Genomic DNA, 10,399 nt, shown 5'->3' with positions numbered 1-10,399 from the left:
ACTCCCAATACTTGAAGACCAAATGTAAGAGGTCACCTAGCATGGGAATATCTGAAAAGAGACATTCCAACAAATACATACATACATACATATATACATACATACATAAATACACAAGCTCAAAACACTAGCAAATAGTTTACATTGGTGCACATAAAAGTAGTTTGGCCTAGAATAATGGTGAATACCTTTAATCGGAAACACTCAGGAGGCAGAAGCAGGCGGATCTCTGTGAGTTCAAGGCCAGCCTAGTCTACACAGAGTTCTAGGACAGCCAGGACTATACAGCAAAAGCCTGTCTAAGAAAAAAAAAAAAGTTTTAAATTCAGAGTCATAAAATGGTAAAAAAAAAAAAAAAAAAAAAATCATAGAGCCAGAATAACTGCCCTGGAAATGGTGAGAAAGTTATGCTCGGGACTTCCTGCCGCAAAACTTTACAAAGTAGAAAAGTGCCAGGTGGGTGGACAGACCTGAGATCTCAGCAGTTAGGAGGCTGAAGCAGAAGGATTCCTGCGAGGTCAAGGCAGGTCTGTACTACATAGTAACTTCCAGGCTAGCCAGGACTACACAGAGAGACCCTGCCTCCAACAGGCAACACATTTGGGTTGTCAGTGACTCTGACCATGGTCCAGATAGAGTAACCAAAATAATTAAAGTTTGTGTAAACTAAATGTAACTAAAATAACTGGTAAGGGTGTAAATCAAAATTGTCACATTGTGTCTGAAATAACTATGTTCTGCCCAAACAGATATTGCAATTTTACTCTAACCTTCATCTAACATTGATACAATTGTGTTGTGTGGTCCCTTCCCTTTAACAACACTGCCTCCCCCACCCCCCACCCCCCTCCCACCCCACCCCCCATCTTTGGCACAAGACTGTTTCTGAGGCAGCAGCCTGCTTTTGGTCACGGAACAAAAATAAAGGACTGCAGTTTGTGTGGTGGTCAATAACTTCCTCACCCACACTGTGGCGGCACATCCAAAAATTGGGTTAATTTAATTGAAATTTAAATTTTTCCATGCTTCTAAATTTAATGCAGACCACGAGTTATACTTTACTCTCCCTTCAAAGTTCTTATGAACAATCCACATTATATTTGCACTTCTGTCTTTTCTTAAGTGTTGCATGTGTTGCAGCGTGGGTGTGGGTTTAACACTATGGGCTCTCCTTTCTGATGAACTTTCCCTCGATGCTCTCATAACCAATGGCAATGCCGTTTCATACCAAAAGCTCTGTAATCTGTTTTTCCTTCACCTTCATTCCATTTCCTTTTAACGGACATTTTAATGACTGCACGTACTGTGGTTCCTGAGACGGGAAGTTTCCCATGACCCTTCTAACCCTGGAGTCCACTTACCCTGAGGGCACTTATCCTTCCAGGTCTCAAAGTGGCAGACTCCTCTGTCCTCTAGTGTGTCCTTTGTCCTTCTTCAGGCCCACATTGTGTTAAGTTGGGGGCATAGCCCCAGGCCCTGGCCTAGGAGTTGCTTTGCTCTGGACTCCAAATCCCAGCATGCAAGGTCCTGACCCCTCAGTACCACAGGGTATCTAAGGGGCCTCCTAGAGGAGGAACGCACGGTCTTTTGGGTCTGCATGGGTTTCTTGCTGTTCTGTCTCCCCCGCCAGGCACTCGGCCACCCGAGAGCGTCTTAATAAAACGATGGGCATTTTGATTTGGTTTGATTTGACCTAATTGGATTTCTTGCGCCGGCGGAGCTGCTCTTATTCTTAACACATTGGGCGCCAAAATGTAGCATGTGTACCTGTGTGGATGTGGGTTCAAGCGGGTCCATCAAAAAGAAGACTCAGAGACACTGTAAGAATGAACTTACACTTTTGCAGCAGCAGAGGGGTCCAGCCTCAGTGGACTAAAGCACTTTGCCCAGGGCAGTTTTATTTTGCTCCACATTTACAATTGGTTTCCATATGCACAAAACGATCAATACAATGCCAAACGCAAATTCTCGATTCATCAGGTGCCACAGTTTTCCAGATTTCCAGAACCAAGTTTTGCATAGTCTTGTGTGGAGGCCGAAAAACGCAGGCCCTTTTCCACCTTGTCTGACGGTCAGAGAGTTCGGAAATTTGACAAGCATAGTTGCCTGTCCTAACTCAGGAGCTGAGTGCTCGGTTCTTTTCGAAATTAAGATAAGTTTCTGCCATCCTACTAGGCGGTCAGAATATGCACATGTACTTTTGCTCCTACAGTGAGGTCACCTAGGGAAGGGCCATCTTCAGAATACGGACCTAGAGCACCTTGGTTACCTAGACAACAGAATGCTAATGATTTGATGTCTCAGAGTGATAAAGCCATTGACTGTGAGTTATCCTTTTGTATCATGTTAATAAAGTCTTTTGTTCCCTTCCCCCACTCCATTTACGTTGGGTATAAAAGTTGTGGAAATAAATGTGGGTGAATTTCAGGATTCCAGTCACTGGAACGCCCTCCCAATACTTTCTATATTTTCTGTCTTATGCATCTTCATAGTCTTTACTTATATTTTCTCAGTTCCCATGCCCATATCCTGGTAAGAAGTATTTTTGTTGAGGCCAGTCCTCGACAGTCTTTGTATCCTTGGGAAATTCTCAACATGATTCACATAGGGTGACAAGAGGTATCTGGATTAGAGCTAGGTGCAAGCACACTTCAGCTGGGCCAGGTATAGCCCAGTGGGGCTTAGGGCTATACTAGGCTAGGTACTAACACTCTGATGCTCAGCCAGGTGTCGCCCAGCTGGAATTCTGCCATACTTAAAGCATTTAGAAGCTAGGCACGGTGGCATGTGATTTTAATCCCAGCACGCAGAGTCAGGGGCAGGAAGATCTCTATGAGTTCCAGGCCAGTCAGAACAATATAGTGAAATCCTATCTTTTGTTTATTTATTTTTTTGTCGAGACAGGGCTTCTCTGTAGCTTTGGAGCCTGTCCTGAAACTAGCTCTTGTAGACCAGGTTGGCCTCGAACTCACAGAGATCCACCTGCCTCTGCCTCCCAAATGCTGGATGAAAGGCGTGCACCACCACCTCCCTACTGAGATCCTATCTTTTTTTTTTAAATGGTATTTACCTTAATTTCAGAGGTTTTCTTTTCTTTCTTTCTTTTTTTTTTTTTAAATTGACATAAACCAGTCAGGTAGGGTAGTATACAGCTCTCTTTTTTCTAAAGAGTTTATTTATTTATTTTGTATACAATGTTCTGCCTGCAGAGGGTACCATATTTCATTATATGATGGTTGTGAGCCACCCTGTGGTTGCTGGGAATTGAACTCAGGACCTCTGGCAGAGCAACCAATACTCTTAACTGCTGAGCCATCTCTCCAGTCCCTGAGATCCTATCTTAAAACAAACAAATAACAACAGCAAAAGAATCTCAAGCTTTCTACTGTCAGACTGTCTTCTTTTCCGTCTGTGTAACTGCTAGAGATGCTGAAGGTTAGAGAGGTAGCAGAGAGAAGTTAACAAGTGGATTCTGGCCTTGACTTTATCAATTTAATCCAAATTAATATCCTAAATTTAAGTCTGGACTCTCCCACTTCTTAACTAAGTAGTTTGGGTGAATTAAATTATGTAATAGTTTTAAGTCTCTATTTATTCTGTGAAAAAGGCAGACAATTATGTTTTTGCCTGTTTCCTAGACTCAAGGGACAGACTAAATAATAAAATGCTCAACAGAGGGCTTGGCATTGAGTAATGGCTCAACCTCTGCTGGTTAAAGTTACACCTCATGGGTATTTAGAAGAAATTTGCATAGTAAATTTATGAGCACCTACCCCCAAGGAGTTAGATTATTTCTTATGCCCTAAAGTACTTTTTCTTTTTGAATGACATAATGAATGTAATAAAATGGGGGAGAGATGTTGGGGTGGGGTGTGCCTTTAATCTTGTACTAGGGATGCACAGGCAGAAGGATCTCTGAGTTCGAAGCCACCCCAGTCTACAGACTGAGTTCCAGGGCAGCCAGGGTTACACAGAGAAACCCTGCCTCAAAAGAAGAGGCAAAGGAGGAGAAGAAAAGAAAAATGAAAGCAGGAATGTCTTAATCTAAATCTAGCTTGAAGTTGGTGCATGTGTTAGGACTTACAGAAAGCAGAAGACATGCCAAAACTGAGATATAATTCAAGAAGGTATTATTCAAATGAGGTACGGCTGGTTTAATAGAATTGCAGGCATTAGTATTTCTATACCTCAGGCTCAGTTGCACTAAGCACACATTCCTTTATGTCCCCATAGGCCTGGAAGTATGAGAGAGGCAATTTCCAGCCCCCTTGAGAGGAGCTGGCCTTTATCCAAAGCTGCCAGCATGAGGTGACTTTGGAGGAGTGACCAGAGACAAGAACTACCCGACTTCTCCAGACTTCCTGTCCCTTACAAATGAAGACTTGGTCTTACAAGACTGTCCCTTGTTTCAGATGCCAGTGGGAGATTTAGACTGAGCCAATGTGTGTCTCTGTGTGTTATAGTTTCAGACCCAACGAGACAACCCTGTTACTAGATGCATTTGATTTACTTTTTTTTTTTTTTCCAAGACAGGGTTTCTTGGTGTAACAGCCCTGGCTGTCCAAGAACAAACTCTGTAGACCAAGCTGACCTTGAGCTCACAGAGATTCTCCAAATTAAAAGTGTGTACCACCACCACCACCGGCCTCCTTTCTTCATCTTTTTTTCTCTTTCCAGTGCTGAGTTCGAATCCAGGAAGTCATAACTATTAGACCGCTCTTCCAGTGAACTACACTCCCATTGAAGAAAACAAACAAAGGTTTTAAAGATCTGTCTAGTCCTTCTAGAAGTGGGCCATCTCCTGAAGGTGGTGATGCAATGAGGGACGGAGAAAATTGGGGACAGACTGGGAATGAAGTGGCTGGAAAACAAAGTTGGGTGGGGCGTGCCAGGTGGGAGGAAATGACAGGAGCATTTAGGCTGGGTGAGCTGAGTGTGCTGTCACCGGCAGACCTCAGGGAATGGAATGCAGGACTTCTGGGAACCTGAGAGGGTGGTGCACAGAGGCGGTCGGGAGGCTCTGCAGTTACCTGCTCCTGCCAACCTTGCCAAAAGCTGAGTCACCATCCCGTGGAAGGCTCTCGAGAACACCAGTGTCTTAGAAAACAGAAAGTACCAACAAAGGCAAGTGTTATGATGCAGAACCTCCTGAAATGTATCTCCTCTCATTCAGGACCACTGAGACAATGTCATGAGGGACTAGGGATGACCCGTGAAGTCTCCCCTCACATTCCTCAGGCCCTCCCTGGGTTGCTTAACAGTTTGGCTTCTGACGTTGGAGGCAGGCCTGGAAGGCAGCAGGCGCATCTCCCTGTCTTGTTTTGTGTTGGTATTTAGCCTTTTCTTCCTCCCCACCCACGGCTTGCCTGAGTCAGCAGCCATGAACCCTTCTCTCACAGACACTTCTGTCTTGACCACCCACGAAACAGTTTCCCCAACACTGCCAGAAACAATAAGGGAACTTGTAAACAAATAACTTCTTCCTGAAGACTGCTGTGGATTGAAACAGGGCTTCTGTTGAGGAGGACGGGTAGACGAATATTTTCCAAACGAATTTTCTTTTCTTTCGTTCTTTCTCTCTCTCTCTCGTTTTTTGAAAGGCCTTGCTATATAGCCCAGGCTGGCCTCTAACCGCCTTCTGAATTCTAGGGTTATAGATCTGCACCATCATTTCAGGTCTGTCGCTTGTCTTTTCTGAAGCACAAGCCTGTGGAAACGCTGTTACGGTTGGCCATGTCTAGCTTTTTACTTATATGAGTATTGGAGATTTCAACTCAGTTTCTCTTACTCTCGCAGTAAATGCTATAAACTCAGAGTCATCTCCCTAGGTCCTCTACGGGAGGTCTTTTGATCACAGGACACCCACACTGGGACACTAGCTACTTGTCTTTATTGCTTCTCTGACACCTAGGTAAGTGGTTTCCTGTCATGATGCCCCACCCCCCTCCAGAGGCCCAAAACAAATAAAACAGCTCAGGAATTTAAACCTCCCCCTCTCCTCCTCTTTTCCTTTTTTGAGGCAGGATCTTGCTCTGTACACACCGACTATGTAAGCCAAATTGGCTTGGAATTCAAAACAACCCTCCTGTCTCAGCCTCCTGCTTTAGAATTACACCGTGAACACCATCACCTCCGGCAACCTTCCGTCTTTTTAAATTGTGTCAGACGTTTTGTAACAGAAGCATCTACAAAGGTAACACGGAGTTCACAGAGGAGGATGCGGGCGGGATGTCTGGTGTGGCATACTTAACTCTTTTGGCTTTTTGAGTGGCTCACCAACCAGCTCCCAAATAAATCATGGAAGCATATTATTATTAGCTACGAATGCCCTGCCTTAGCTTGGCTTGTTTCTTACCAGTTTTGTTTATCTTACATTCTTATATTCTCCTGTCTACCTTTTTCCTTCTGGGTTTTTATCTTTCTTACTTCTGTGTATCTTATTTTCCTTCTTATTCTGTGGCTGACTGGGTGGCTGGCCCCTGACGTCCTCTTGTTCCTTTTCTTTCTCTCTCCCAGATTTCTCCTATTCTCTCTGCCTATCAGCCCTGCCTATCCTTTTTTCCTGTCTCACTATTGGCCGTTCTGCTCTTTATTAACCCATCAGGTGTTTTAGACAGGCAAAGAATCACAGCTTCACAGAGTTAAACAAATGCAGCAGACACAAAAGTCACACAACCTGAGAATAATTTCCCAACAGATGTCCTGTTCTACCGCTCTGTGCCTTACTTCCCTTAGACAATGTCTCTCATTGAACCTGGACATTCCTCTTTCAAGAGGTACACTCCATGTCACCCACCCTTGAGACTGCATGGGTTTTTGGTTGGCCAGTTGATTATGATGCTGTGATGTCATTGGCTTTCGCTTTGCATACCAGGATTCCTGCTCTCTTGGAGCTCAGCCAGGTTGTGGGACGTTTGACTCTTTTGGGCTCCCTTATGAGGGACCCGCCAACCAACTCTCAATAAATCATACACACAGAGGCTTATTCTTAGTTATAAACTCCCGGCCTTAGCTTGACTTGTTTCTAGTCAGTTTTTCTTATCTTAAATTATCCCCACTACGTTTTACCTCTGGGCTTTCCTTGCTCCTGCCTTGCTATTGACTATTTATCTCTTTATTAGGACAGGTGATTTAAACACGCACAGTAACAAACGCCTTTAATCCCAGCATTTAGGAAGCAGAGGCTGGCAGATTTCTTAAATTTGAGGCCAACCTGGTCTACAAAGCGAGTTCCAGGACAACTGGGACTACAAAGAGAAATTTTGTCTTGAAAAATAATTTGTTTTTAAAAGAGCTGGAGACAGTGTCTTCTTCATATGGTTTATAAGCATATCAGATAGTCCACGTGACCATTTAATTCCACACCAGTGTTGGGGGCTGTGAACCCAGATCCTGAATTTCCTGTAAACAACTTGTTATGCTTGCAGCTGCTCTGAGCAAAAAAAAACTTGTTTTCCTGTGTTTGCAGCTGCTCTGAGCAGGAGACCCTCAGGAGCTCCTGAAGGCAGGGAAGAGGTTTCTGGTGGGTTTGGCCCGGCAATGGCTATCAGCTAAAGATCCCTACATAAGCTGCCCTGGAACACAATAAAGAGGGCATTTTGGGGGAATTCAGGATGACCCGTGTTTTTGTCTTTGTATTTTAAATCTCCAGGCCCCTTGCCCGGCTCCCGAACCATACTGTAGCAAAAAGTACACATGTAGTACAGATGTATTACAACCCAGCACAAAACGTTTCTCGTATTCTTCCTGAATTTCCTGTGCTCATATTCTGAGTTTTCCTCATCGCATTTTCTCTCCTTTCTCATAGTACAGAGCTGGTTTACAGGCTATTTCGTGTCCCCTAGACTCTAACTCACCATTTAGGACACCAGTTCTCAACCTGTGGGTCATTCGACCCCCAAAGGATTGCCTAAGACCATCAGAAAACACAGATATTTACATTATGGTTCATTTCAATAGCAAAATGACAGTTATGGAGCAGTAACGAAAATATAATTTGAAGGCTGGGGCCACCGCTGATTTAGAAGCTCCTTTAAGATTTTAACAACTTCCTTGAATTCTAAGGCAGTTAATGCTTCTCTCTGCTCCAATAGCACCTTGGGAAAACCTGTTACATCTTAACATATTAGACTGCAATCACTGTCTTTTCTACGACGGACTCTTAAGTGCAGCAGGGCATGATCCGCCTCTTCTGCAGTCTTTTACCGTAACCCTGCACCAAGCTGTGCCAATCACACATGCATTCATCATCGACAGTTTGTGTTGTGGAATATTTGTGGTGATATTTGTTCACATCTTACAAACAAAGCTTGCCTGAGGATCAGAGCGCAGAGCTTGCCACGCTAGCTAGCCATAGAGGCCAGGCAGTGGTGGTGCACACCTTTAATCCCAGAACTCGGGAGACAGGGAGATGGATCTCTGGGCTACGCGAAATTGGAAATTGATCCAGTCGAAAAGAGAAACAGAGCTCACACAGAGGTAATCCCAGCACTAGGGAGATGGAAATAGGAGCAATGGGCAGCGGGAGGAGACAGGCGCTCAGTGCAGTCTGAGGACAGGATCACCCCTTTGGTTTGAGCATTGGATAGTAAGAACTCTCCAGTGACTGGCTGCTCTGCATCTCTGATTCTTTCAGCTTTCACCCCATAACTGACTCCAACTTTTTATTATTAATACTAATTAAATTCTCGTTACAAATTATTTTAAGATGTGTTTCATTTATGCATGCTGTGGAGCATTTGTTTTAATGATATTTATTTTAATAAAGATGTGTTGCATATTTTTTTTTTGTTTTGATTTTTGAGACAGGGTTTCTCAGTAACTATGGAGCCAGGCCTGGAACTTGCTCTGTAGACCAGGCTGGCCTCGAACTCACAGAGATCCGCCTGCTTCTGCCTCCCGAGTGCTGAGATTAAAGGCATGCGCCACCGCCACCTGGCATGTGTTGCATTCTTTTATGTTGCATTTGTTTAACTCTGTGAAGTAGTGGCGATTCTTTGCCAGTCTAAAACACCTGATGGTCTAATAAAGACCTAAACAGTCAATATGGAGGCAGAAGAAAGGACAGGCGAGACTGGCAGGCAGAGTATAGATAGAAAAAGAAGGAATAGAGAACAAGTGGGGGAGGACACTAGGACCCAGCCTGCCAAGGAGTAAGAGTGAAAGGAAGATATACAGAAGGAAGAAAAGGAAAAGGGCCAGAGGCAAAAGGTAGATGGGATAATTTAAGGAAAGCTGGTTAGAAATGAGCCAGGCTAAGGCCGAGCCTTTATAAAAAAGAATAAGCTTCCTTCTGTGATTTATTTGCGAGGTGGATGGAAGAGTTAAGCTGGGCGGTAGTGGCACACGCCTTTAATCCCAGCACTTGGGAGGCAGAGGCAGGCGGATCTCTGTGAGTTCGAGGCCAGCCTGGTCTACAAGAGCTAGTTCCAGGATGGGCACCCAAAACTCCAGAGAAACCCTGTTTCAGGAAAAAACAAAAAAAACAGAATGTACCGCCCACCTGTACTATGTGACAGTACAGTACTACCTCTGTATTGCGGCGCCTGCACTACAGGACCATTTGCGAGCCGGGAAAGTGCCTGGAGATTTAAAGACACAGAGACAGGTGTCATCCTTCAAACAAGAATGCCCCCTTTATTGTGTCCAGGGGCAGCTTATATAGGGATCCTTAACTGATAGCCACCCCCTAGTCAAACCCACCAGAAACCACTCCCCTGCCATCAGGAACTCCTGAGGGTCTCATGCTTTCAGAGCAGCTGCAAACACAGGAAAACAAATTGTTTTGCTCAGAGCAGCAGCAAGCATAACAAGTTTACAAGAAATTCAGGATCTGGGGGTTCACAGCTCCCAACACCAGAAGAGTAAAACAAGCAACTGGTTTGTGCGCCTATGCTGGGAGCCATTGTTAGGTGAGGCCTGTGTTTGGGCAGACCTGCCCGGGAAAGCAGCTACACTTTTTTGCTATAATCTTAGGGAAAAACCCCATCTAAAACACATGATAAAATGGAAGCAGCAACATCTTGACTGTGTTGATTAGTGTGGTCAACTTGATAGAATCTAGAAAACACCTAGGACGAGGGCCTCTGGGCATGCCTGTGGGGGATTGTCTTGATTTCCGGCTGTACAAACAGAAAGGTGAGCACTAGGGTGTAAAATTCCTGATTGTGTATGCTGCTGGCTGTAGCCTGTAATTTTGAGCTGAAATGAACCCCTTTTCCTTTAAGTTGCCCTCGTGGGGTATTTTGACATAGCAAAAGGAAATGAAAACACCCAGCAATCTCTCTTGGGACACCTCCACTTTTAGGGCCTTCACTCTATAGGTAATACAACTCCTTTAGGGATTACTGAATTCTCCGATCCTCTAGGTGGATCACTATATTTAGGAAATAAAGTCTCG

This window comes from Myodes glareolus, chromosome 26, assembly GCF_982192425.1.
Source record: "Myodes glareolus chromosome 26, mMyoGla1.1, whole genome shotgun sequence".
NCBI lineage: Eukaryota > Metazoa > Chordata > Mammalia > Rodentia > Cricetidae > Myodes > Myodes glareolus.
The sequence above is the reverse complement of the archived record's forward strand: the minus strand, read 5'-3'. Positions refer to the sequence as shown.